This window comes from Procambarus clarkii, chromosome 24, assembly GCF_040958095.1.
Source record: "Procambarus clarkii isolate CNS0578487 chromosome 24, FALCON_Pclarkii_2.0, whole genome shotgun sequence".
NCBI classification, from domain to species: Eukaryota; Metazoa; Arthropoda; class Malacostraca; order Decapoda; family Cambaridae; genus Procambarus; species Procambarus clarkii.
Window position 1 is genome coordinate 28,854,230 of NC_091173.1, and position 27,578 is coordinate 28,881,807.

The window sequence follows — 27,578 nt, forward strand, 5'->3', positions numbered from 1 at the left end:
TTATTTTAAATTTATATACGTATTCAGCTAGGAGTACGTAACTGGAGGAAGGGTTGGTGGCAGGCAGGGTTGGTGGCAGGCAGGCAGAATTGGTGGGAGGCAGGGTTGGTGGAAGGCAGGGTTGGTGGGAAGCAGGGTTGGTGGGAGGCAGGGTTGGTGAGAGGGAGAGATGGTGGGAGGCAGGGTTGGTGGGAGGCAGAGTTGGTGGGAGGCAGAGTTGGTGGGAGGCAGGGTTGGTGGGAGGCAGAGATGGTGGGAGGCAGGGTTGGTGGGAGGCAGATTTGGTGGGAGGCAGGGTTGGTGGCAGGCAGGGTTGGTGGCAGGCAGGCAGAATTGGTGGGAGGCAGGGTTGGTGGGAGGCAGGGTTGGTGGGAAGCAGGGTTGGTGGGAGGCAGGGTTGGTGAGAGGGAGAGATGGTGGGAGGCAGGGTTGGTGGGAGGCAGAGTTGGTGGGAGGCAGGGTTGGTGGGAGGCAGGGTTGGTGAGAGGGAGAGATGGTGGGAGGCAGGGTTGGTAAGAGGCAGAGATGGTGGGAGGCAGGGTTGGTGGGAGGCAGAGTTGGTGGGAGGCAGAGTTGGTGGGAGGCAGGGTTGGTGGGAGGCAGAGTTGGTGGGAGGCAGAGTTGGTGGGAGGCAGGGTTGGTGGGAGGCAGAGATGGTGGGAGGCAGGGTTGGTGGGAGGCAAAAGATGGTGGGAGGTGGGGATGGTGGGAGGCAGGGTTGGTGTGTGGCAGAGTTGGTGGGAGGCAGGGATGGTGGGAGGTGGGTTAGTTGGAGGCATGGTTGGTGGGAGGCAGGGCTGGTGGGAGGCAGGGATGGTGGGAGGCTGGTTTGGTGGGAGGCAGGGCTTGTGGAAGGCAGGGTTGGTGGGTGGCAGAGATGGTGGGAGGCAGGGATGGAAGGAGGCAGAGATGGTGGGAGGCAGGGATGGAAGGAGGCAGAAATGGTGGGAGGCAGGGTTTCTTACTAAGAACCTCAAATTCATATGAAGAGCAGTAAACAAAATCAGGGGTTGTGAGACCAAATTTACAGCTCACCCAGATCCAGGAAATGTTGCTAATGAGTTAGTAGACAAATGGGCTAGTGCTGCTAATATGGAGTCCTTATCTGAAGACACGAGTCACCATCGATTCATGGGAAAATATTAGAAATGGAGTAACTATATGTGCTTTAAATACTGGATAAGTAACATGCACCAAGATAACTTACGCTGAGCTACCTGATGCTATAGAAAGTGGCAGCTCTACTGCTCCGGGGTAAGATGGAGTAGTAGGCATCTGTCAATCCCTTGGGGTTATGGAGGTATGCCCTGGGTGTCTAGTTGTTGTAGTTTAGTTGGATGCAGCGCCTTCTGTGGCTGTGAAGGCCAACCTGAGAATGACAGTCCCAAGAACGCAGATAAACGCCGAAGCGGGTGCGTCTGACAGTGGTCGTGACCTCCTCTGAAGTCTATTATCCTCTGCCTGCCTCTTCAGTTCATCCTCGAATTGCTGGAGTCCCTTCTGCACTTTACATCTCCAGGCAGATCTGTCCGCAGCTGCTGCCTCCCAAGTGTTGATGTCGATGTTCATCTGCTTGAGGTCGCGTTTGCAGGCATCTTTGAAACAGTGGAGTGGGTCTAATTCCTGATGCCAGTTCTCAATACAAGAGGTCCTTCGGTATGCGACCATCGCCCATGCGTGTGACATGTCCCAGCCATCGCATGCGTCTCTGTTTCAGGAAAGTGAACATTGAAGGGACTCCTGTTTTCTCGAGTACTGTGTTGTTGGTGACGTGGTCTTTCCACGTGATGTCAAGGATGCGTGTCAGGTTCCGCATGTGAAAGGTATTGAGCCGTCTCTCCTGGCGAGAGCGCTGGGTCCAGGATTCCGAGCCGTAGAGAAGTGTACTCACCACACATGCCATGTAGACTTGTGCCTTGGTGTGCACTGTCAGTTTGGCATTTTCCCAAATGCGCTTTGTGAGCCTGGCCAGTGTTGTTGCGGTCTTCCCGACATGCCTGTTGAGCTCAGTGTCCAGGGAAAGGGTGTCTGAGATTGTGGAGCCCAGGTACACAAACTCGTGAACTGCCTCCAGCACATAGTCTGCTATATTTATACAGGGTAGCTCATTGACATCTGGTCCAATCACCTTTGTCTTCTTCAGGCTGATTGTCAGGCCAAATGCAGAACAAGCTGCAGCAAAGCAGTTGAGTAGCTGCTGCAGGCCTACTTAAATAATAAGTTTTTCACAGATTAAGGAGCAAATCAAAAATAAAATACTTCCATCTATCACAATGGCAGGTTCGAAAGAGGAGTACACAGTGTCTTGTTTCCATTACATCAGTGAGTCTTCCTTCCGCTGCTTTAGCTCTGTGGTGACTTGTGATAGATGGGAGTATTTTATTTATTATTATTTCCATCCATAAACTGTTACAAGTTACTAGAGATTGACAGATCAGTACCTGGCCTGTGGAACATTTAGAACAAATCGGTTTTGTTTCGAGGCGCCAGGACAGGTTTAGTAAAGAAAAAATCCTGCTTGATAAACTTGCTGGAATTTGATAACAAGATGACGGGAATCAAGCAAGACAGAAGGATGAGCAGAATGCATATTCCTCGACTGCCAGAAAACATTTGATACGATCCTGCATGAAAGACTCCTACTCAAATTAGAGGAGCAGGCTGGTGTAACAGGAAAAGTCCTAAGGTGGGTCAGAGAATATATCTCAAGAAAGAATCAAAAGGGCAGACATATCAGAGTGGAGAGAGGTTACAATTGGAGTACCACAAGGGTCGCTTCTAGGACCCAACTGTTTAAAATTTATGTCAATCATCTGACAGAGGAAATATTCTCCTGAATCAATATTTACCAATAATGGAAAGCTAATGAGAAGTTAGGACAGTGATAGATTGTGAGCATTCAGTTAAATTTAGACATACTTCAAAAATGTTCTCAAAAATGGCTGTTAGTTTAACCCAGCCAAATGCAAAGTTATGAGGAAGGGAACAGGCGCACCAAGACCAGTACAGCAATATAGAATAAAAAGAAAACAGATTATTTTATCGGAAAAGAAGAAAGTCCTGGGAGTGGACATAACGCCATTTGTGACGCCAGAAGCTCACATTAGCAGAATAACAGCTGCATAAACCATTTTGGCCAACATCCGTGTATCCTTCAGAAATTTGGGCAAGGGAGCTTTCCGGTCCCTATGTACAGGAAAGGTGAGACCCACACTTGAATATGAATCCTCAGCATGGAACTCTTACCTATAAAAGGACAAGAAGAAACTAGGAAACGTCCAAAGCTATGCAACGAGACTCGTTCCTGAGGTGAAGGGTTTAAGCTATAAGGAAAGACAGAGAACTGGGCCTTACCACACTGTAGGAAAGGGGAGAGAAGGGGGGATATGATAATATATACAATTTTAAGGGAAATTGACAAGGCAGACAAAATAATATTGTTCAAAGCAAAGAACAGCAGAACGAGGGGATCATAGAAAGAAATTAAAGACCCAAATGAGTCACATGGACGTCAGACAGAACTTTTTCAGTGTCAGAGCTGTCAATAAATGGAACTGTTTAAACTTTGAAGTCGTTGAAGTTAATTATATTAAACAATTTATATGTAAATATGAATAAAGAGGGATAAAACAGACATTGCAATAATCTAAGAATGTTTAGAAGGTGGGGCTAAAAGCCTAGCATGACCATGAAGGCACATCTCGGTGAGTACATCTATGCGAGTCCGCACAAACACATACACGAATGCACAGGTCCTTGCAACAGAGTATATAGCACTCTGAGGTCGTTGTCCTATGGGCCCGGGTTTGATTCCCGGTCGAAACAGAGAAAATTTCCGATTTTTTTTCACCTGATGTAGCTTTTCATCTAGCAGTAAATAGGTACCTGGGAGTTATGCAACTGCTGCTGAGGGTGATGTGAAAGGAAGAGGAAAAAAAACACATGTAGTTGATATGAAAGAAGGAAAATAGGGCTGGAGTCGGTAAATTACACAACCAGCTATTAGAAAGGCGGGGTCCAAGAGCTAAGAGATCGACCCTACATGTTTATTGTTTTAGATTTATGTACCCGGAAGGGAATGTCCATGTAGCACGGTCTATAGTGAGCCCGACCCTACAGGCACACAGTAAATACACACACACAGGACGCTGAGCACCGTAACTGGTTGCTGTACCTGGCCCCTCCCCTAGACCCCAACATAACGGTTACAGAAGGCGTTATGGAGCTTCCAAGCTACTAGGTGGGTGTGGTAGTGGGTTTAATGTCCAGTAGTGAAGTATGTGCTTTTAATACATACTCACACTTGCTCATACTTCACATTAATAGAAATAAACTCTATATTAAAATTGTTGAAGTGACTTTACTTGGGAATTATTTGTATGTGAGGCGGCCTCATGTCAGGTGAGGTGAATGACGTCACAGGTAGTTGACCCATCAGGCCAAGCTAGTCAAGAGGCGCGGCGGTCAGTGTGGCGCGGGCCGGCGTGGGGAGAGGTGCTGCTCAGCGCCCGCCTCATTGGTTTTACTAAATTAGTCACCTGGACAGTCCTGTGCATGAGGTTACCTGCGCCAGGCTTACAGGCAAGTTACTCTAGATGATTACTTATTTTATCACATTGTATTCTCTTGGTGCAATAGTGTATATTTACTGACTCTAAATAAGCATAGTTACAAGATGTTAAGGTTTTATTAAAAAAAAAAAAATTTGTTTTGGTTTACTCATTTGTAAAGATAGAGTAAAATACATTTGTCTGTTGGACGAGACGTGTGATTAACTGTTCCACAACAGCGGCTTGAGTGTCAACTTTATAGTGACATTAACCGTTCGACCCAAAGCTATCTTGAGGTTATCTTGAGATGATTTCGGGGCTTTAGTGTCCCCGCGGCCCGGTCCTCGACCAGGCCTCCACCCCCAGGAAGCAGCCCGTGACAGCTGACTAACACCCAAGTACCTATTTTACTGCTAGGTAACAGGAGCATAGGGTAAAAGAAACTCTGCCCATTGTTTCTCGCCGGCGCCTGGGATCGAACCCAGAACCACAGGATCACAAGTCCAGCGTGCTGTCCGCTCGGCCGACCGGCTCCCTCTGGTGTAAAAGAGTTTACACAATTATTATTATAGTTAAATTCTGGCAGTTATAAGGTGTTTGTTAACGATCAGATTTCAATCTTTGAAATACGGACCAAAGACTTAGTCTAGCAAGCGTCACATGGCCCTCCCCCCCCCCCCCCATACTCTCGGCCCATCCCATGTGAATGAAACTGTCCATCCTGAGTCAGTGTCGTCCACGCTGCCGCCAACCCCAGAGACGCCTTAATTAACATTAACGTCCTGTGTAACCAAGTACTATATTTTGTTCACTACAAATATATATTAATGAATATTAAAATTGTGTGTAATTTAAATATTTGTAAAATTTAAATAATTTCCATCAACTATGATAGTTGTTGATGGAAATTATAACACGTGAGTGCATTCCCACCTGTCTCCCTCGCCTCATAAATAATAATGTATTATAATAGTTTACGTATCAAAAACTGTTGTAAATAAATCTTGTTACAATGGATGAACTGTTGTGGGTCAGTGCACGGACGAGCATAGACTGAGGACAAGTTAAATGTAAAGCGTTTTTCATGTCCATGTTTGGCTGCCGGGTTAACGACCACTTGGCCGTTGTTGAGAACGTTCATGTTTGGCTGCCGGGTTAACGACCACTTGGCCGTTGTTGAGAACGGTCATGTTTGGCTGCCGGGATAACGACCACTTGGTCGTTGTTGAGAACGTTCATGTTTGGCTGCCGGGTTAACGACCACTTGGCCGTTGTTGAGAACGTTCATGTTTGGCTGCCGGGTTAACGACCACCTGACCGTTGTGTTGAGAACGGTCATGTTTGGCTGCCGGGTTAACGACCACCTGACCGTTGTGTTGAGAACGTTCATGTTTGGCTGCCGGGTTAACGACCACCTGACCGTTGTGTTGAGAACGGTCATGTTTGGCTGCCGGGTTAACGACCACCTGACCGTTGTGTTGAGAACGGTCATGTTTGGCTGCCGGGTTAACGACCACCTGACCGTTGTGTTGAGAACGGTCATGTTTGGCTGCCGGGTTAACGACCACCTGACCGTTGTGTTGAGAACGGTCATGTTTGGCTGCCGGGTTAACGACCACCTGACCGTTGTGTTGAGAACGGTCATGTTTGGCTGCCGGGTTAACGACCACCTGACCGTTGTGTTGAGAACGGTCATGTTTGGCTGCCGGGTTAACGACCACCTGACCGTTGTGTTGAGAACGGTCATGTTTGGCTGCCGGGTTAACGACCACCTGACCGTTGTGTTGAGAACGGTCATGTTTGGCTGCCGGGTTAACGACCACCTGACCGTTGTGTTGAGAACGGTCATGTTTGGCTGCCGGGTTAACGACCACCTGACCGTTGTGTTGAGAACGGTCATGTTTGGCTGCCGGGTTAACGACCACCTGACCGTTGTGTTGAGAACGGTCATGTTTGGCTGCCGGGTTAACGACCACCTGACCGTTGTTGAGAACGAGCTGTGGATGACAAGTCTGAGGTTGGGTTATGCCATTCTGTGGTATAAGCCTGCTTTTTGCATCAAACAGTCTGACCTGGGCGATTGTCTAGTTATTTCTTCATCTTTAAATTAGGATATGTTCAATTTAGTATTCTGAGGTATTTAATATAATGTGTAATTTCAGGTATGTACGAGGGTGCATCAGTAGAATGGCACTGCAGGTTTGGTCAACCAGACCCAAGAAATTGGTCTCGTACAACAGCACTGCAGGTATGGAGGGATTAAAGTTACTTGGGAAAACTTTCGAATCGCAATTGGTCATAATGTAGTGTGTGTATATTCCCACAAGTACAACAGGTGAAGGGAACTAGTTTAACATGTTATACCTTGCAGCGGTGGCCTTCTAATAGGTATAGCCTAAGAACTCTATGCATTAACCACTTCAGAGTGGTAAACCATTCTTCTGGCCAGTAATTTGAACATTTAGTTGTGGTGTAACATGTTAATGTTTATCTAACATTTTTGGGTACATTTCAATGCTCTTCCCTCTCCATCCACCCTTCTGTTAGTCTTTACTATCCCACCAGTCCAATCAATTATAAACACAAACATTACCCAAGCGGGTGATGTTGCAGCTGGGGTTAGAAGGAAAGTGTGTGAGGGGAAAGTGCCGGGGCATAACCTAGCAAGCTGAATATACCGTCGGACACAGTTTTGGGAGGCTGAGCACTTGCAGCTACGTGGCCATCATCCGCATCTTGCACAAGATATTGGTAGCCCCTGAACGCTGCAGCAATTCTGCAAATTGACAAATATTGTGGTCAGGCGGCAGACACTGAAGTGTTAGAGGTGAACATTCCTGGGTCTCCGGAACGGGGTAACGTGGTGCTTCAGGTTTGTTGTTAGTGCTCACGGTTCCTCATTATTAGGGGGAGAAAAGATTATATAATTGGCGTATGATGCCTTGCCGGATTATGTAATTGGCGTTTACCGTAGTGCGCCCGGCCGGACCCACCCGGGAGGACGGTTGCCAGGTACTGCTGTTGGTTCTACTACCTGTGCTGAGCCATCTGGACGTTGTTCGTAGCAGCTGGCTATCAAATTCTTTACCATCTGCCAACCACCACGTATACCAGGGGGCCAGACGGCAGGTTTCTGTTCAGCCTAATGCACGTAAAGTGCCAGGAACCTGCCTCCTAAGGCCTTCTCCTCCACACCACCATGAAGAACGGTTGTAAAGTTCTGCCTCCAGCTCCACTCGCTGTTCAAAGCCATCTGGAGGTGATATTCACTCCAGCCGACTGCAAAACTCAACACCTGGTAATTACGAAGTGCACAAGGGGGACCAGTGCCAGATCAAAGACTCCTGCCATCACTCCAGCTTCCCCACAAGTACCAGGTGCTGTAACTTCTGCCAGTGGTGGGCCTGCCCCTGATGTAGAATGGCCACACCTCGATTCTGCCAGTAGTGGGCACGCCCTTGATGTAGAGTGGTCACTCCCCAGGTCTGAGACTGTCGCCTACTCTGGGAGGACCTCCCACAGCTGGACCCCAGACAACTGGAAGTTGGGAGGTAAGCAACAGGATCAAGCTGAGACGGACAGCAACATCAGCCTCCATATCAACTCGCCACTGGGTCGCTCCACTGATCAAGCAGATGCAGACCATCGTGAACTGTGGCAGGAACACCAGCAGGAGTCACAGCAGGAGACGGAGCGGCTTAAAGAGCAGCTCCGATATGAGAGAAAATCCATTAGCAACATTGCAGAGCTGCTCACGGGCATGAGGGAACTTTTAAGCAAGGACTGCCTCTCTCCTTCCCCCCTGCCCCGGGAGCCAGTCGGCCGAGCGGACAGCACGCTGATCTTGTGATCCTGTGGTCCCGGGTTCGATCCCGGGCGCCGGCGAGAAACAATGGGCAGAGTTTTTCACCCTATGCCCCTGTTATTTAGCAGTAAAATAGGTACCTAAGTGTTAGTCAGCTGTCACGGGCAGCTTCCTGGGGGTGGAGGCCTGGTCGAGGACCGGGTTGCGGGGACACTTAAAAGCCCCGAAATCATCTCAAGATAACTCAAGAAGATACCCCTCCTTCCACCCCTGAACCCTCCAAACATGTGCTCCCTTGCCAATCAGGTGAAACTTCCAGTGATCTGGAATGCTTGTGAAGAGGAGCCCTTCCACGATGGTTAACTGTCAAAGCTGTGCTAAGATATTGGATCGACTTTGTTTGCCTTTTCATCTATAAAGTTCCAGTCTCCGTGGTGTAGTGGTAAGACACTCACCTGGCGTTCCGCGAGCGCTTTGTCATGGGTTCGTATCCTGGCCGGGGAGGATTTACTGGGCCCAAATCCTTAACTGTAGCCTCTGTTTAACTCAACAGTAAAATGTGTACTTGGTTGTAACAACGATTCTTCGCGGCGGGGGGGGGGGTCGTATTCCAGGGACCTGCCCGAAACGCTACGGTACTAGTGGCTGTACAAGAATGTAACAACTCTTGTACACTCTTTTTTTTAGATATGTACTAGACAATTAGAGGCAAATGGGACATTGGTAATATGCTAAGAAATGTTCCTGGAGTTGTATCTAGTGATAATATATATTAAGTGGACTAATAATATAAATCTATATAATGCTTATTTGAAATGTACAAATGAGTTATCCATCCTTAGCTGGAACATTGCATCCGTCAAAAAAGTTCTGTAATTTCCATCACAAAGTAACAACTGAACACACCAATATTGTAAGTCTCCAGGAGTGCAGAGTTCCTGCAAGAACCTCGCCCTCAAAATTGCTCTCATTTGTTTCTTACTCTCTCAGATCCAGTAACTCTTGCATTCTATAAATCAAACAATCCCTACCCCATTAACTTCTTCGAGAAAAGCAAACTGAGGGCAAGAATATTATGTAGCGAGTACTTATGTGGGCAACTCTATCCTTAATATATTTAATCTATATGCTCCAGCAGGAGAGTTAAATTATATTGATCTTCTGGCCTGCGCTCAAGCAGAGCCCACCATCATTCTTGGTGACTACAATGCTAGACACAAGGACATTGGCGGCTCTCGCTTCAGAAACGGGAATGGGAATCAACTGCTGTCGCTACTAAATAGTCACGAAGATGTGCAGATTGTGGGTGACCTTGAACCCACACATTTGCGGAGGCATTCTAGACCTCTGTGTTGGTTTCAACGTCACTCAGGTCTGGTCCACATCTATTGTAACATATGTTACAATATCATATGTTATAAAAGATGTAAGAAAAAACGATGTCAGATCATCCTTGATTGACTACTCTATGTATCTGAAATACCATCCTGCATGGTGGTAATTTTTAAACGCAAACGGCTCAGTGTTTCTCCTGCTCGACGTAAAGACTGTCACTCATGTGTCAGTGTTACAGCACTTTATGATCCCTCCACAGTCGAGATACTTAACGACGATCTAGTACAGAACATTCAGATGTTCGCTGACCCTTTAATTCGGCCCTCTGCACCAACCAGTGGTCGGAACGATATGAAAAGTAATAAACACCATGTCTATTACAATGACCCTAAACTGCGTACTTAGAAATGCACTGCTAAACAGTTGGACTTGCATATAGGGAAACACGTACGCCAGCAATGCTCAAGCTCTTTCAGAAAGCCCTAGCCAAGGCGAAGGAGCGCATGACAGAGCTCAGGCAAGATAACTGGGACACTTGTAAAGTCTAAATTCTCACACCCCCTCAGCCAGGCATGGAAGAATATTCAAAGGCGATAAGATCGTTCAAGTGTCTCACCCTCTACACAGAGCAAACGAGGTTGTCGATGCTTGGGCAACCACCTCTAGCTTCAATAATCTTCCCCCAGATCATAATCAGATTAAATGTTGGTTACGGAGATCTAGAAAGGCTCGTTGACTTCATGATCCACAAGGAAGATGAATGCAACGTGCCATTTACCCAGTTTTTTTTTCGCCCTAAGCAAAGGTAAAGCCACATCACCCGATGAGGATGGCACCACTTATGGCATTTTGTTTGCTTCCTCTAGTACCAGGAAATCCCCTTCTTGAGATATATAATATGAGCTATGTAACTGAGGAACTTCCTATCTCTTTCCCCCTCCCCGCTCAGCTCGTTGTCGCCGTGTGGGGGCTTCGTGGGCGGCTGCCGGAGTGTGATGCTCCTTAGGACAGTCCTCTGTCCTTTTCTAGCCTTGTGCTCCTGCTGCCATCCTCTCCAATTCTGCTGGGCACCTTTTCCTTTTCCTTCTGTTTCGTTTTTCTCCCCCCTCTTCTCCTATCTGCTTGCCGTTTCCTGCCGACCTTTTGCTCGTTCTGGTTCTTCCATGGCCTTCTTCTATTTTGACGCCCGGGTGCTTGAGGAGGCATACTCATGCACCCGTAGAACTGCAGTACCCGACGTCGAGAGCGAGGGGAACCTTTTATTGTCAATCCCCACTTCGTCACTGAACCCGATCTCGACGGACTGTCGGTTTCTTAAGGTGGCGTTTGTGGGGCATATACTCACGACGCACCCCTAGGAGGCCCCGACAAGATCGGCGATAGCTTCTTGTTGGGTGTCCTGCCTCTAATTGTGGCTCCATGGTGGGTGTGGGGGCACATTCGTGAGTGAATTCTTCTTTTCGTCAAGATGATAACCCCTGTTTCGGCTGCTTCTGGCTTACCTTCTCAGGCTCGTGGGGTGGGCGACCAAGCCCCCGAGTCGGTCCGTATTGGAAGACCGGGCTCTGTAGCCTCCGCTGCATTGGGCCCCGACCTTGCTCCTCCTTTGGCCTCTCTGACTCCTTCCCCTGGCTCCCCTCCCTCCTCTGTGGTTGGGTCGAGCCCCAAGCCCCCAGTGGTGACTACCTCGTCCCCTGGCGCGGCTCCTTCTCTAGTTGTAACTACTGCGCCTTTTAACCCCTCTCTCTCTGGGGGTTCTCACGGCCGCCCTCGCTCGATTCCTTCCAGTTCTGCTACCTATCAAGCCTTGTTTGGTCCCGCTTCGTGGGCCAAATATTTTGATCTCCTCCCTCTTGATTCTGCGTCTCCTGACGATTTCTCCCTTCATCAACATCTCATTGATTCCGTGGATGCCTCCATTACTTTCAACCCCACTCGTCTCGGTACACGTGTCGTTGCTGCTCCTTCTCAGGATGCTGCTTCCCGCTTGGCTGCCTTATCCTGCCTTGGCGAGACCCCCGTTCGGGTCTCGAAGAACGCTCAGTTGAATGCCAGTGTTGGCACTATTTTGCTCCCGCCCCATGTTGCAACCGGTGTTCGGGACATGCGCGACTGCTACGACGATATTCGCCATATCCTCGCTGCCCAGGGCCATTCTATTCTCCAGGTGGACACGTTTACTCGTCCCCCTCGTGGTAGTCGCCGTCAACCCCTCCGGGTTGTGAAGATTACCTTTGATGGTAGGACCCTTCCACCCTGTCATTCTTGCTGGTGCCAGGTGCTCTGTCCAAGAGTACATTCCTTCTCCTCGGCTCTGCAACAAGTGCTGGAGGTTTGGGCATGGTGCCCTCCGCTGCTCCGGGACTGTCTCTCTGTCCATTGTGTGGTGGCGAAGGTCACTCTAAGTCGGAGTGCACTTCTCCCCAGGCTCGTTGCCTCAACTGCGGTGAGGCCCATCCTACCTTCTCCCGTGCGTGTGTCCATTACAAGCTTGAGGCAGCCGTCCTCAACCTGAAGCACCGGGAGCGTTTATCTTTTCCTGAGGCGAGGCGCCAGGTTCGCCGGCTCCCGCCTTATGCTAATATCTCTTATGCTCGCGTGTTGCGCTCTTCCTCTCCTCGTCCTTCCCGCCTTCCTCAGACTCACAACCGTTTCCGGGCCTTGGACCCTGATGCGCCCACTGCCCCCTCCTCTGTTCCTTTGGGTTCTCTCCCGAAGGATCCTCCTCCTGGTCCTCTGTCTGGGGTTCCCCTTCCTTCTACCCGGTCTGTCGTGTCTTCTGTGTCTTCTTCCTCGTCCCCCTCCGATCCTCCTTCCCATCCTCTTCCTCCATCTATCGGCTCTCCCCACCGCCTGTCGGTGCGGGCGGATGTCCATCGCTCTTCTAACGGCCGTCGTGTGTGCTCTCGTTCGGCTTCTCCTGTTGAGACACTGGAATCCGTTGCCCGGTACGTAGTTGCTGGGACGCCTGTCTCTTTAAGTCAGAAGCGTAAGCCTGGCTCCTCTCCTTCCTCTTCCCCGGCGGGTAAGAAGGCTTCGCTTTCTTCCTCAGCTCCTCCTTCTGGCTCTGTTGCTCCTTCCCCTCCCGTTTCAGTGCTTACGCCCCCCTGTTCCTGCTATGGAGGTTTCTTTGGCCCCTGCTTCCCTTTCGGTTGCTGCTCTTGCTGGGGTGCGCTCCCCTCTTTCTACTCCCCCTCCTCCTGCTGCTGTCCTTGATGGCTCCTCTCCGTTGTCTCCTCCTCTTCCTCCTCTTCCTCCTCCTCCTCCTCCGGACCCTGCCCGCCCACCTCTGATCTGTTCTCCCGTTTCCTTCCCTCCGTCTTTGCTCAGTTTACCCATGCCCCCTAACCCTGACTTTGCTGACCCTGATCCCGACCCTGATATTCTTTAACGTGCTCTGTTGCTCTTTCGCCTTTGTTTCTTCCTTGTTCTCTGTTTTTGTCCTTTCTCTTCTCGTCGTTGTCCATTCTTCAATGAAACGTTCGAGGTTATTACGCCAATTTCCTCGAACTCCAACTTCTGATTTTGCGGTTTTCGCCCCTTTGTGTCTGTCTCCAGGAGCCAATGCTTGGTGCTCGTCCTGGTCGTTTTCGTGGCTATTCCTTTCTCTCCCCACCCCCCCAGCCATTGCTGGGGCTTATAATTCTTCTGCTCTCTTGGTTCGGGCTGATGTTCCCTTTGTTCCTTTACTTTTTCCTTCGCCTCTCAATTGTTCTGCTGCTCGTATCTTTGTGGGGAAATGGTACACAGTTTGTTCCATTTATCTCCCCCCGAGTGTCCCGCTCTCTCTTCCTGATTTGAAACACCTCCTGGACTCCTTGCCGGAGCCTGTGCTCCTGCTGGGTGACTTCAATTGTCGTCATTCTCTTTGGGGTGACGTTCTGACGAATACCCGGGGTCGCCTCCTTGAACCGTTTCTCCTCTCTTCTTCCGTCTCTTCTGAATTCTGGTGAGCCCACTCATTTGGACTCTGGGACTCGCACCCGTTCTTGTCTTGATCTTTCTCTCTGCTCTTCTTCTCTTTACTTAAATTTCACGTGGCAGGTTCTTGATGACCTCCATAGAAGTGATCATTTCCCCATCCTTGTTTCCTTTTTCTCTTTTCGCCCTTCCCTCTCTTTCCCTAGGTGGCAGTTTGCTAAGGCAGACTGGACCCTATTTACCCTCAGTGCTGCTCTCCCTGACCTCTCCCTTCTGCCCCTCTCTCGCGCTCTCCTCCTTTTTCATGACACTGTCTTCAACGCTGCCCTCCGCTCTATTCCTCGCTCTTCCTCTCGGGGTCCTCGGAAGTGCGTTCCCTGGTGGAATGCGGACTGTGCTCGGGCTGTCCGCTGTAAGCGTGCAGCCTGGAAGAGGCACCGCCGTAGGCAGACGACCGATTCTTTTCTTTTCTTTCGGAAAGCGAGTGCGGTGGCCCGTAGGGCCATCCGTACGGCTAAACGTGAATGTTGGGCATCTTATGTCTCAACAATTACGTCCGAGACCCCTCTGGCCCAGATCTGGAAGCGTATCCGCAAGATAGCGGGCAAGTTCGTTCCCGATGTTTCACCGGTCCTTCACCTCCATGATACTCTTGTGGCGGACCCGTTGCAGGTCGCTTCCGAACTGGGTTCCCACTTTTCTTCTGTTAGCTCTGGTCTTCATCTTCCCCGATCTTTCCTTCTTCGTAAACCTGTCCTTGAGTCTCGTCCTTTAGATTTCTGCACTCATCTTCAACTTCCCTATAATGATCCCTTCTCTCTCTGAACTTCGTTCTGCCCTGGCCCTCTGCGGTTCTACGGCGGCGGGCTCCGATGGTATTCATTATGAGATGCTTCGCCATCTCCCTCCGAGCACGTCTCGGTATTTACTGAGTCTGTATAATCGGATCTGGGAGTTGTCGTCAGTCCCTGAGGACTGGCTCGATGCCGTTGTCCTCCCTGTTCGCAAACCGGGGTCTCTGGGTACTTCCCCTAAGGACTTTCGCCCTATTGCTCTCACAAGTTGTGTCTGCAAACTCTTTGAACGTATGGTTAACGTTCGTCTGATGTGGTTCCTGGAACACCATCACCTCCTCTCCCCTTCTCAATTTGGTTTCCGCAAGTGCCGCAGCACGACAGATGTCCTGGTGAACTTGGAGGTCTATATTCGTACTGCTTTTGCTGCGAAGACCTCCGTTGTTGCCGTCCTTTTTGACCTAGAAAAGGCTTACGACACCACTTGGCGTTATCATATCCTATCTCAACTTCATTCTTTTGGCCTTCGTGGTCATCTCCCTCTCTTTCTCCGCAGCTTCCTCTCTCGTCGTTCCTTTCGGGTGCGCCTTGGTACCGCTCTCTCCCTCTTTTCAGCAATACGAAGGTGTGCCCCAGGGTAGTGTTCTGAGCACTACTCTTTTTCTTGTTGCCCTCAATGGTCTTCTTTCCTCTCTTCCTTCTGGTGTCTTCTCCGCTCTCTATGTCGATGATCTTACCCTTTGTTGTCAGGGTGATGATTCGCCTCTCCTTCAATGCCGGCTTCAACTTGCAATTGATGCCGTGTCGTCTTGGGCCACAGGTCATGGCTTCAAGTTCTCTACTTCTAAGACTTGTGCCATGACTTTTACGCGGAAACGGGTTGTTCTTTGTCCCTCTTTGTCACTTTATGGTCATCCCCTTGAATACAAAGATTCCGCGAAGCTTTTGGGGTTATTCCTTGACACTCGTTTGTCTTGGTCTCCCCATATCTCTTACCTCCGTGTTGAGTGCTCTAAGGCCCTTACCCTCCTTCGGGTCTTGTCCCATACTTCTTGGGGGCAGATAGGCGCACTCTCCTTGCTTTACATTCCTCTCTCGTCCTGTCTAAGCTCGATTATGGTTGCCCTGCTTACTCGTCTGCTTCTCCTCCTACTCTTCGCCGTCTTGATGCTTTGCACCATACTGGGTTGCGCCTCAGTTTTGGTGCCTTTCGTTCGACTCCCATCCTTAGCTTATATGTTGACACTGGCTTCCTGTCTCTCCAGGACCGCCGTGATCGCTACTGTCTTCGCTATCTTGCGCGGTCCTTGCAACATCCTTCCTCTCGCCTCTGTCGTGCTTTAACTTTTACCCCTCCTGCGGTTCCTGTTCCTCTTCACCACCTCCCTCTTTCTGTCCGGTTATCTCGCCTGCAGGATTCTCTCTCCGTTCGTATTTCTGATGTTTCTCCTCGTGTTGTTCCTTCTTTGCCCCCGTGGAGGGTCCCTCTTCCGCGGTTTTGTACTTCCTTGACCCGTATCACTAAAGCTTTTACCCCTCCTACGGTTCTAAAACGCCTTTTCCTCGAGCACTTTTCTTCTCACTCCCGCTCCGTTTCTGTCTTCACCGATGGGTCTAAGTCAGCGGACGGTGTTGGCTACTCTGTTGTGTTTCCTGATTGCACTTATATGTGTCGCTTGCCTCCGGAGACTAGCATCTTTACAGCGGAACTTTATGCTATTCTCTATGCTCTTCGTCTCCTGCTTTCTCGTTGTCAGTCTTCCTTTGTGGTTGTTGTTGACTCTCGTAGTGCCCTCATGGCTCTCGGGTCCTTTAATCCGGTTCATCCAGTACTTGTCGAGATCCAGCATTGGCGGTTTCTCGTTCACAGTAAATTTAAGTCGGTTGAGTTTTGTTGGGTTCCCAGCCATATTGGTGTGTCTTTAAATGAGCGTGCGGATGCTGCCGCTAAGGAAGCTGTCCGCTCTTGTCCCATCTCTCGTAAAGGCATTCCGTATTCCGACTTTTACCCGGTTATCCATTCCTCAGTCCTTACCCGTTGGCAGGCTTCTTGGTTGTCTGTTACTGGTAACAAGCTACGTACTCTTAAATGTTGTGTTTCCTCGTGGCCGTCCTCCTTCCACCGTAACCGGCGGTGGGAAACAGCTCTGGCGAGGTTGCGTATTGGCCATACTCGCTTAACCCATGGTCACTTGATGGAGCGCCGCCCTGCTCCTTATTGTCCTAGTTGCATTGTCCCTCTTACGGTCGTGCATGTCCTTCTTGAATGTCCTGACTTCCAGGACGAGCGTGTGTCTTGCTTTCCGACCGCCCCTCGCGGTCACCTGTCCCTCGATAGAATTCTTGGTGACTCGGATACTTTTGATATCGTTCGCCTTATGCGTTTTTGTTCTCGTATTGGCATCCTTGGTGATATTTAGCGCCCTCTGATTATTTTGCGTATTTGATGGTGCTACATAGCCTTCCCGGTTTGGTGCCTTCTTTTGATAATTACTTACTTACTTCCTATCTCTTTGACCAACAGTATAATCATTCCAGTTACCAAGTTAAATAAAGATAATACGTTCTGCCCAATTTCCCTTACTAGCTGCATTTACAAAACATTCGAGAGTGTGGTTCTAAACAGTCTCCTCCATAGAATAAGAACAATGTTATCCCCCCCCCCAGATATATAGCTATGTATCTGAAGGAGCTATATATCATGGTGGTGGTGCAATGATGCATGGAAGGAGTGTGCATCATTGCATCACCACCTTTCTTACTCTTCACACTGAAATTATATACCACCTTCCTAGATCTCAAGTCTGCCTTTGATATTGCAAACCGACATGTTATCTTAAGTGAGCTTGCGAGAATGAATATGGGTGGTCGGCTTCTTTGTTGGATTAGGGGATACTTATTCAACAGGAAGTCATGTGTTTTTCCAGGGGCATAGTTATGTAACAAGAGACTTCGAACTAGGTACCCCACAGGGAGGTGTCCTCAGTCCTAAATTATTAAATACCTTAATAAACACGCTGTTAAACTGTGTTCCGAACAAACACAACGTGCACATGATTAGCTATGCTGCATTATCTAACACTGTGCAGTTACAAACCCAATAAGATTTCAACTTCGATTGAACAGAGCAGAAGTTGTTAAACACATGGGGACAAAACCTTACTGAAGCGACCATAAGAGTCATAAATACTCACACTCCGCCTAAGTAAAATAGAAACAAGCAACATTTAGTGTGCCAGCCAGACGGGCACGCGCAGGAATTTCATTGCCAAAAAAAATCCTATATTGCTGATATGATACACACCACTGGGTATGCCAGCACGCAGAACACTCTTAACTGTATTAAACTCGTGTCAAGACCTAGGTTTAGTCATCTCGGCAGAGAAAACAAACTAAATCGGCTCCCACCAAGACAAGGGGGAACGGAAGGGAATTATCAGGGGGAAAGCGCCAAGCCATAATGACTATATAGCACTTAAAAGGGGTCAGGATAAGGATTTGGGATGGGACTGGATGGGGGGCGGGATGATTCCCAACCTCTTGGACGGCCGGGAATTGAACATCGACCTGCATGAAGCGAGACCGTCGCTCTACCGTCCAGCTCAAGTGGTTGGGACCTGGGCAAGGAGGAGCTGTTCGCAAGATTTAACTGTCTGATAGATCCCAGCTTGACTATGTAAATAGATTCAAATAATTTGGCCTTGAGGTGCCACTGTAAGGACCTGTTGTATTCAGACTTTGTCGTCAGTATAAAGAGGCTCAGAGATCTCAAGGCTGTTGTAGATTATCACTCAGGCTATGATGCCAATGTCAGAATTGTCAAAATGTACCTTTCATACATTAGATCTTTAATAGATTATGCTGCACCTCTGCTTGCTTTGATGCCTCAGAGAGCTTGGAGGGCTTGAAAAATTGCAGAACGAAGCCTTGAGGATAATCCTTGGGTGCCATCGTACCACAACGATACTTAACATGAGAAAGGAACTTAATATTCCGAGCGTTGTTGATCGTGTTACTGAAATTAACTCAGTGGTATAAAAATGCTTAAGCTAACTCATCTTAACCCTTGCACAGGAGCCCCTCCTTGATTATTGTATTTGAAGGTCAACATTGTACCAAATGGATAACTAAAACGAACTGAACTCTGAATATATTATTTATAATTTGTACCAAGAGAGACAACGGCACTTAACTGCATCGTGGGAGATTACACCATTTCCCATTTTAATATCTCCCTTTCCACCCAAGAAACAAATTAAAGATCAGCCCGAGCTTCGTCTTGAGGTAAAGCTCAACGCCTTTACCCATATTGATGCTCTGTCCAGAGAGGATTCTCTCTCTCAAATCATATACACTGATGGTTCCCAACACCGCCCCGCGTGAACAGCTGGAAGTGCAGTTGTCCTGACAATGTGCGATGGCTTATATTTTGAGTTGCGAGTCCGTATAAATAACTGGGCCTCTACCCTTCAGACAGAAGTATTTGCCTCGATTCTCCCACTGAAATGTGTAAGTCTTCAAAGTTTGATACATTAATTGTAAGTGACTCTCTCATCCTTAATTGCTCTCAACTCTTAAGACATAGATGTAACATGCTCGTGTCTGAAGCTAGACACAAATACAACAAAATTATTAATGATGGTAAGAGTCCATTTCATGTGGACTCCATCTCAAGTTGGCCTCCGAATGCATGATAGACATGATGAGTTAGCCAAAGAATCTGTCTTTAAAGGAGAAACTGAATATAACCTTGGATTGCCAATAAGCAGTCTGAGAGCAAAAGAACTTCAACAAAATCTTGTAGCGCTGAGGCGAAGGGAAATCGACACCAGTAATTCCATCTATCATTATATTATCATGCAAGAGTCACCACACACCTATGGATCATGAAATTCAATCTGGAGACTTCAAGATGTTGCAACTGCTCGGCTTACACTCGGTTACAAGTATCATTGGGAATTAAAATTTTCTGCTGATGTAGACCTGACCAAATATAAACTGTTAACAAAATTATTCGCACACCCTCCGTCACTGTGATGGAGTGCAATAGATACGCGAATTCAGAGAATTCTATAAACATGTTCCAGAGATGTGTAAATACTTCATTTAAAATAATCTGCTACCAGAAATCTTGGCCAAATATCCCTAGTTTGCTAACTGTAGGTAGTAACTTAGTGATTGTAACCTATCCACCGCTCCCCACTGGATGGGGGGTGCGGTGTGCAGGACAAACATATTGACACTAGCTCTCTTCATATGTCAGTTTCTTAATTTAGTAATTGAACTTATGGTCGATCTCGAACCCAATGATGTGACGATCTTTTGAATTTTGTAACTAGCTCAAGATTGTAACTTGTTTAGCAAAATTGTGGGGTTCAGTCCCTGAGCCCATTATGTGCCTCTAACCCTTTCCACTACCGTCCACATGATGGGTATGGGATGCATAATAAGTGAACTAAACTAACCATGACTAGAGCTTGTTAACTTCCTTTCGGATGCTTCCTGAAGCTGTCTGAATTATGTAACTTGGTTAGAACAATCCTCTATAGTCTGGATGTGTTTGTTCCTGTATAAGAATTTGTCACTGGAGAGGGGCTAGTTTCATGGCAGCTTCTTGTATGGTAGATTCTGGACAGCCTCTAGCTTTAAAGATGCCCCCAGAGCACCTCAAAGGCTTCCCCCAGATTATTCTGATCACTTGTTATTCCTTTGACTCGGATTCCCAGAGAGAATAAGAGGTCTTTTGAGGGAAACCGGGTGGTCTTTCTCAGTCTATATATACACACTTGAGTACCTAGGAAGGGAAGCTCCTCCATGCGGGTCTAGATAGTAAATTTCAGGTCTGCTTGAACTTGCCCATTCATGGACGGCTTGAACTGCAGTTAACTGTATATTAAATTGTATAGTAAACTGTAGTAAAGCAGCCAGTCCTCTTCCACAAAAGGGCAAATGCTCGTTTCCAGCATCACGTCCTCAGGCGTGGCTAGTTAGTGGTAGCCGTCCCCCCCCCCTCCCCCGCACCCCCACCTAATCCAATGCATTCATCAGTTTCATCATTGTGTATTAAAAATTGTATTACCTTCATCAAAGTTAATATTATAATTTCAATTTCAATGTATATTTAGGGGGTAGGTTAGATTAGATGTTAAGGTCCTGTTGGCCATTATTTGTATTAGAACTACATGGGGTGAAAGTTATAGCTTTGGGATTCGAGCAGAGGTCGTCAGCGAAGCACTTTTAGAGTAATGTTAGAGCAGGATTTATTGAGTAGTGTGTAACAGGTCGACCTCATAAACAAAGGATAAAGTCCATACCATGCACCTGCCAAACCCCCATGTTTATAAATGAAACGTTTTGTATCACATGTCCCACAACCAACCCGTCCTCAGACCTAGTCCATTCCATCCAGCGGTCAACCCCCAAAGACGCATTCGTCTATTTTATAATTCTGTTAATTCAAAACATAACTTTTGTCAAATAGAAATTAATAATATATATTATCATACTGTGGATATTTATGAATTGTTTAGGTTAGTTGTTTAGGGTCTGTTGGCAAGTATTTGTAGTACGTGGGTGAAGCATTAACAGCGTTGTGGTTTGAACAAAAGTCGTCAGCGAAGCACTTGTTCCGAGGGTGTTCGAGCGTCATCATTTTAGTGTAAACCGTTTTCATTAATAAATGGGGTTTGGCGGATGCATGGAATGTACTTTAGCGTTTGTTTATTGGACAGGCTGCCACAACTGATGACGTTCAAACATTTCTCCTTCAGCGATTCACGGTTGACATTTGTTCGAACCACGAAGTTGAAAAGTGTTTCACCCACGTACTACAAATACAAATAATTGCCATCAGAACCTAAACACTTAACCTAACCAATGCCTAAATATACACAGTATATTAATATATCAAAATATTTAGATTTTTATTGCTTATCACACAGACCAACCAGGTAATAACACTTACAACAGAGAATCTTCGAAGGAACTAAATCTTTGGTATCGTACTTTACCTTTATTGCTGTTGTTGCAATATTCTTCCTTCGTTGTACCCGTAGTCGTCGTCTCTTCTGTAGCTCTGGTCTCAACTCTAATTCCTTTGTCAGTAGTGTCAGTCATAAAACTGTAATGCTCCTCTACGAGGTCAATGTTACACTTGGCAGTCGTTCCTTGGGTTGTCTCAAATTGTGTTGAATCGGTTGACCTGGTTCCTATTTTATGATGAGGACCACGGCCTGCTCTAGGAGGGGACAGCCCCTGTTATCAAATACCCGCAGGTCATCCCATGGTCTCTGTTGTAGCTATAGCTGCTTTGTTGTGGAACTGGTCATGGTGACCAACGTCTCCTCCTCCTCAGCCTCTTGGTCTGGGCCTGTCGTTGTTTCCGGCCTGTTTGCCATCACCATTTATTTTTTAAATTGCGCTTTATTCTTTCATTCAACAAATATACCATTTCTGCTGTATCCCGGATGCCTTCTGGAAGAATCTTCAGCTTGGGTACTCTTTGAAATTCCTAGTCAATGTCCATAATTTATCTAGGTCTGCTCAGAATACTAGTTCTATCATTATCACATACAGACAAGATTAGAAGACTCCCCGGCTTCAGATTTTCTCTAAGTTGATGTCATTGATTGGTTTCGTCAGTTCGGTTCGTGCTGCACGATACCGGTTAGACCATTTGGTCTACTTTCCCTTTATCCAATGATCCTGTTACCGAATAGACAAATGGCAGACAAATTCCTAAACCAATGACAATTCTTAACATAAGTAAGTTCTGTCGAGGTTTCGTGTCATGGAAAAGGAACAAGGAAGGTTAGGAGAGCTGCGTTAACGTGAGTGAACCCTTCAGGACTGGGAGCACGAGACTAACCCTCTACGTTCTTTCCCTATGAATGGAACCACTGAGTTCCACTGATGGGTATAATCTCCTCGGGGGTGAGTTGGGAATGCAACAACTCTTACTATATTCTTGGTCAGCCCAGCCAGAGGGCTGCCCATAGATAACCAGCAAGGCAGACCTTAGACCTTGGACCTTGGACCAGAGGATACAGGAGAGTGCATTGCTGAATGTGCACTCCGGAGATTTCATGCTGATATACATCTGGTCATACACACTCGGACCAGTACTGGACCATGTCCAGTAGTTTAGCTCGTTCTGTGCCCCCATACGGTTCTCGTAACTTTCCATGGTTGGAGTCCCCCCCCCCCTCCCCCGATTAGAAGTAGGGATAGATTTCTAACCGGCGACAGACTTCCCTTTGTTATACTAGGTACTGCTGTTTGTCATAATCTTGCCTGTCATTGTCATTTAATGGAGGGTTATATATGACTGCTACTATATATGGTCCTCCCATCGTCATGGTGCCTGTTATGTAGTCTCTGAACTCCTCGCAGCCCGGGATATCCATCTCCTCGTAACTCTAGTCCTTCATCAGCAAGGCCGCCACTCCTCCATCAGCCGGGCCGCCACTCCTCCCCTTCCTTCCCTCTGCAGTGTGTGGTGTAATGTTGGCACCAGTACACAGCCTTGTGGCACACCAGCATTACGGTCAAAGTAGTCAGTGTGTTGCTGGAGGAATCTTTTTAATTTTGTGGTTGTCAAAGAAATATTTTGTCGGAAGTGGAAAGTCATTCATCATTTTTATTTTCAAGTAGTCAAGCCAGTCTGTTAATGACTTTTGCAGAGTCTGCTGACACGTGTTGCCTTGATATATTGTGTGGTTAACGAGCAGCTTCTCAGTATGTTAAGAACGTATTGTGCAGGTCGGTTGGGCCTTACTCAGATTTTGTCAGTCAGTCTGGTGGTCGTTTTGTGCTGCCCATAAACACAGGTTTCGAATCTAAACAAATCCCAGGTTTTTATATTGGTGATTTCAGACCGTAGGGAGTCGGTAATTTCTCTATTACACCAGTGTGCTGGGAACAATAGTCTTGACAGCAGAGATGGGATTACTAAGGCTGCTAATTTGGCTGCTTGTCAGTCATTGTGGGGGGCTATATTTGTGAGATGGTATTAATACAAGAGATTCTAGAGAACAAATCCACAAGGGTCGTGACGAGGATTCGAACCTACGTCCAAGAGGATTCCAGACGCTGCCTTAATAGACTGAGCTACGACATGGTAAAAGAATTGCAACCAGGAAATCATCCAGATTTACCGACGGATCCTGCAGTATGAGACACAAACCAGGGTTTTATGCAATTCCTTGTGGATTTGTTCATTTGATGCATCACGCTGTTGTGATTTGTGTGTGTAATGAAGTAAGGGCGAAGAGGTAGAACAGCCTATGTCTGACATAGCTCGAGTGCATGGGGGGAGTTGCGTAAAACCCTGGTTTGTCTGAGAGACTGCAGGATCCGTCGGTAAATCAGGATGATTTCCCGGTTGCAATTCTTTTACCATGTCCTCCATCTAAGTGACCCATAATGCTAGCTTCACTGTTTTTCTTCTTTTTAACTAGCGTTCTGAATCATACATTAATGATGCAACCCAACCTAACTTACCTAACTTAATTGTGATGTGTAAGTCATCCGGTGTATTAAGCACCCATGTATTATGCTGCTTATAATAATGTTGGAATAGGTTAAGAAAAAATATATTTTATATATATTTTTAAATGTTAATACAGAGTTGAGGATAATCTAGTGTCAATTATACTGAGTGTTAAATCATAATTCTCCGATGTAGAAACGAACATTTGAATTTGAGAATTAATATTACAATGCGTGTTTGAACTCGATTAAAATATTTGTCTAACAACTTAAAAAAGCGCTCATGTGCACAGGCAACTTATGCGCTGCGCGTTCCCAGGCACATGCCCCCGACAACCAGGCCACAACATGGTAAAAAGATTGCATCCTGAGATTCAACTGATCTATCGGGGGTTCCAGGGGCTTCCACGGAAGCCTAGAAGGTTTAGTAGAACCCAAGATTGCAATCATTTGATCATATCATGGTCTGGTTGTATTGTGTGTGCACCTGGAAATGCCCAGCGCATAGGTTAGAATCCTCATAACGACTACTTATTCTTTGATACATCACGTTAGCGTGATTGCTCTGTGTGTCAGTATGTGTCCTAAACAGTGTAGGACACGCCAGGGATGGATCAGGTAATCTTCGTCTCAAAGACTCTGCCTTCACTTATTCAGGCACTGACAGGCAAATAGATGTGGACTTTGATGCATGATCAAGTCAATGGAAGACAATTCACAGACAAATAGTAAGTTTTTGAAATGATGCTGATTGTGACCACAGATGGGTGGCCACTGCGGTCAAGCACTTACAGCTGCCCGAGGTTCAGGAACCACCAGGAGGAGGATGATGGTAACGTTTGTACCTGTAGTACTGAGGCTTGAAGCTGCTAGAGATTGCTGGTGGCGTACACAGTAGCGTACACAGACGGCTGTGTAAGCCGTACACAGGCTTACACATGTCAGGGACATGTGTAAGAATGTTACTTGGCTGTCCTAGTAGTGAAATATACGACTACGACCGCGCGCACCAGCTGCCCCAGGTGGCACTCTTGAGTGCCATCTGAGCAGGTGAGGCGCGACGTCGTAGTCGCAGCGCGTCGTCGTCGTCGCACAGGTTTTGGGGGTGATTTTCGGGGAAGTTTAGTGCGTTTCGGACGCGTGTGAGTGTGTTATGGTAAGTGGTCATGAAAGAGAGTAAGTTGATGAGTGCCAGGTGGTGCGCGACGTCGTAGTCGCAGCGCGGGTGTCTAGTCACAGGGGGTAAGGGAATTTCCCGGAAGTTTGGCGCGTGTCGGTCTTGAGTGTGAGCAGGTGAGGCCCCCCACCCCGCGCGTGGGTCTAGTCCTCGGGGATAGGGGAAAGATGTGAGTAGTGTGAGAGTAAGTGATAGAGTAAGAAAATAGAAGGAAGAGAGAGGAAGGAGTAAATGAATATGTATGTGTGTTTGCGTAACCTTAATCCTGTCGGAGGCGGTCTTGAGTGGCGGGTGAGCAGGTGCGGCCCCTCGCTCTAGACACAAAGGGAATTTCTGGGAAGATGTATGAAAATACAAGGATAAGAGTGGAATATGAGGAAGGAGATTGTCTTGGACTTAATGATAATAGTTTGATGATCGTGACTAGAGGATGTTTGGGGAGGGGGGAGGGAGAGGAGAACCCCCATACCTGAGTGGAAGGCCTGAACGTCCATTAGCTTCCCTACAGGAAGTCGCAAGTGTTGAGGGGTGAGAGAGCACTCTCCTGCGGAAGTTGGCCATTCCCTTGGGTCATTTGTCTAAAGGGTTTTCGTTGTCTTCAGAGTGTTGATGTTCGTCCCACGACGACTCCCCATACACTGTGGATTCCGGTAAGGAGGCGCGAGGTACTTACTCCTGCCGACAGACAGACCCTCACCTGTCACCCATCAATCACTTCTCATTTGACCCAGGTCGTTTCACTCCCCTCACACACCAAACGCCCCGCCAGTTCCCTGCGAGACTTCATCCGCTACACACGCGTCTTACAGCTCCATGTCATGGAAAGGCGAAGCTCTACAGCATGCATGAAATGCGGAGTGTTTTATATTCCATCACCGAATCAACTGTGTCGACTGCAATGCGCTAGCTGTGAAAAACCGCCCCTAGGACATTACGACATCAAATGCAAGCGATGTCAGCAGATTTTCTGTGATAACCGTGAGTGTTATTCATATTTAATATTCCACAGTTCATTTTATGGCATCCACAGGTGAAATATCGCGTGTAAACTACTATAGTGTGAGAATATTTTCTCATTCGGGCTATTACATTCCACACAAATATGTTCTTTCCAATTTCAGTTTACAAAACCGTGAAGTGTCCTTATTGCTCACCCACCCCGCGAGGAGGTCATCGTCGGAATGAAACTTCACATAAACGTAGGTAGCATATAAAAATATACTTCTCGTATCTGCATTTCATCCACTTGCAAGCGAACACACATGCATAATAATAAACATATTTTTCCCCATTCACCCGTGCTGAATATCATTTGTTCCATTTCAGGTTATAATCCATACCTCAATCGACGGAGTGAACAGGTTGACGTCATCGAGCCTATACCCCATTCCTCACACACTGAGCTAAGGAGAGCACATCTCACTCGCCAGGAGACACAGCCCCTTCATCAAGGTCACCCCCCCCCCCCGACAGATGGGGGGCTACGAGACGGTATCGCCCCCTGTTAACACGATGTTACAAATTCATACCCACTCACCTGCTCAACCCCTTCACCAAGACATAAGTAAGTTATTACTGTCCGATTTCAGTCTATTTCCTAAACATATTAACCCCCCTAGTCTGTTCCCATACCTCATAATATATACGCTTTCATTCTTTCTAGAGATAATGTTTTCTTTTTTTTTACAGACAACACACCGCTGTGCATAGATTTGGCATCCAGCAGCAGCAGCAGCAACAGCAGCAGCAGCCGCAGTGGTGAGAATCGTACCATTTTCATCTCAGACAGTGACTCAGACGACAGCTCAGCAGACCGTGACCTTGACCCGCCAGCGTCTGTCAATTCTGACTTGTTAGCACCGTCTGGCGTAATAGCGGACCCAGCGGTCTCACCCATTCATCTCGGAGGGGGTGGGTTATCGCCACCCCCCACCCCTCCTAGCCCTCTCCCATCACCACCTCTCTCTCCCTCTCCTCCACCTGCCCTAGAAATTCAACCTCAGCTGCTGGATTGAATTGATAACTATAACGGCAGTTATGTTCGGCTTTCATTCTCCATACCAGAACATGTTAACACCTCCCCAGGTCTCTATCTGCGAACATACAGAGATTTTTTCATTAATGAGGTTCGATCCCTTTTCTCCCCACAACACCCATTCCTCCTAATTTACCCAGACGTCACTCTAATTGTGCGAAATTTAAATGTACAACAAGACGGTTGGATCCTATAAATAACGATGGCTTTCCCATACGAGGTGAGGGGCAAAGAATTACTCTAGAGGAAGTAGAAACTCTTATTGATTTTTGGGCTGACGAATTGACAGAGAAAATATCCCAGTATCTGGAAGCGAGGGAAGGGTCCAATGTCTTGGTTGAGCGGCTCACTGGGTTTTACATTAACTGTGGTCAGATTGAACATCCGATAAGATTAGGCTCGCATGTAGACTATCCTGAAGGCTTGCGTGGAAAGCAGTTGGTTTTCAATCCAGAGGGAGAGGCTGATATTT

General features: G+C 47.4%; 1 long non-coding RNA gene across 2 annotated transcripts; it reads left to right on the plus strand.

Moving 5' to 3' along the window:
• Positions 1-4,434: 4,434 nt before the first annotated feature.
• LOC138368223 (uncharacterized) lies at positions 4,435-27,578 on the plus strand. Of its 2 annotated transcripts, none has more exons than XR_011229543.1 (5): positions 4,435-4,581; positions 25,674-26,049; positions 26,193-26,270; positions 26,398-26,635; positions 26,761-27,578. It is a non-coding gene; the product is annotated as an uncharacterized lncRNA (long non-coding RNA). The 2 variants fall into 2 exon arrangements; XR_011229544.1 differs by lacking the exon at positions 4,435-4,581 and adding an exon at positions 6,707-6,798.